The following is a 2,217-nucleotide window of genomic DNA, read 5'->3' on the forward strand; positions in this document are numbered from 1 at the left end:
TCTCTCCCTCACAACACACGCACACACACACAGCACCCCCTCTCTCCCTCACGCACACACACACAGCAACCCCTCTCTCACTCACGCACACACACACACACCCCCTCTCTCCCTCACACACACACACACGCCCCCTCTCTCCCTCACACACACAGCACCCCTCTCTCCCTCACACACACACACACCCCCTCTCTCCCTCACACACACACACACACACACACACAGCACCCCCTCTCTCCCTCACACACACACACACACACACCCCCTCTCTCCCTCACACACAACACAGCACCCCCTCTCTCCCTCACACACACACACAGCACCCCCTCTCTCCCTCACACACACAGCACCCCCTCTCTCCCTCACACACACACACAGCACCCCCTCTCTCCCTCACACACACACACAGCACCCCCTCTCTTCCTCACACACACACAGCACACCCTCTCTCCCTCACACACACACACACACACACACACACACACACACAGCACCCCCTCTCTCCCTCACACACACACAGCACCCTCTCTCTCCCTCACACACACACACACAGCACCCCTCTCTCCTCTCTCTCCCCACACACACACACACACACACACAGCACCCCCTCTCTCCTCACACCACACACACTCACACACACACACACACAGCACCCCCCTCCTCTCCCTCACACACACACAGCACACACACACACACACACAGCACCCCCTCTCTCCCTCACACACCACACAGCACCCCCTCTCTCCCTCACACACACACACACACACAGCACCCCCTCTCTCCCTCACACACACACACACACAGCACCCCCTCTCTCCCTCACACACACACACACAGCACCCCCTCTCTCCCTCACACACACACAGCACCCCCTCTCTCCTCACACACACACACACACAGCACCCCCCTCTCTCCCTCACACACACACACAGCACCCTCTCTCTCTCCCTCACACACACACAGCACCCCTCTCTCTCCCTCACACACACACAGCACCCCCTCCCTCCCTCAAACACACACAGCACCCCCTCTCTCCCCTCACACACACACACACACAGCACCCCCCTCTCTCCCTCACACACACACACACACACACACACAGCACCCCCCTCTCTCCCTCACACACACACACACACACACACAGCACCCCCTCACTCCCTCACACACACACACACAGCACCCCCTCCCTCCCTCACACACACACAGCACCCCTCCCTCCCTCACACACACACACACAGCACCCCCTCTCTCCCTCACACACACACACACAGCACCCCCTCTCTCCCTCACACACACACACACAGCACCCCCTCTCTCCCTCACACACACACACACAGCACCCCCTCTCTCCCTCACACACACACACAGCACCCCCTCCCCTCCCTCACACACACACAGCACCCCCTCCCTCCCTCACACACACACAGCACCCCCTCTCTCCTCACACACACACACACAGCACCCCCTCTCTCCCTCACACACACACACACACACACACAGCACCCCCTCACTCCCTCACACACACACACACAGCACCCCCTCCCTCCCTCACACACACACAGCACCCCCTCCCTCCCTCACACACACACAGCACCCCCTCTCCCTCACACACACACACACAGCACCCCCTCTCTCCCTCACACACACACACCACACAGCACCCCCTCTCTCCCTCACACACACACACAGCACCCCCCTCACTCCCTCACACACACACACCAGCACCCCCTCTCTCCCTCACACACACACAGCACCCCCTCTCTCCCTCACACACACACACACACACACACACACAGCACCCCCTCACTCCCTCACACACACACACACAGCACCCCCTCTCTCCCTCACACACACACAGCACCCCCTCTCTCCCTCACACACACACACACACACACACACAGCACCCCCTCTCTCCTCACACACACACACACAGCACCCCCTCTCTCCCTCACACACACACAGCACCCCCTCTCTCCCTCACACACACACACACACAGCACCCCCTCTCTCCCTCACACACACACACACACACACACACACAGCACCCCCTCTCTCCCTCACACACACACACACAGCACCCCCTCTCTCCTCACACACACACACAGCACCCCCTCTCTCCCTCACACCACACACACAGCACCCCCTCTCTCCCTCACACACACCAGCACCCTCTCTCTCCCTCACACACACACACACACAGCACCCCCTCTCTCCCTC

This window comes from Chiloscyllium punctatum, unplaced genomic scaffold, assembly GCF_047496795.1.
Source record: "Chiloscyllium punctatum isolate Juve2018m unplaced genomic scaffold, sChiPun1.3 scaffold_735, whole genome shotgun sequence".
In the NCBI taxonomy this organism is placed as follows: Eukaryota; Metazoa; Chordata; class Chondrichthyes; order Orectolobiformes; family Hemiscylliidae; genus Chiloscyllium; species Chiloscyllium punctatum.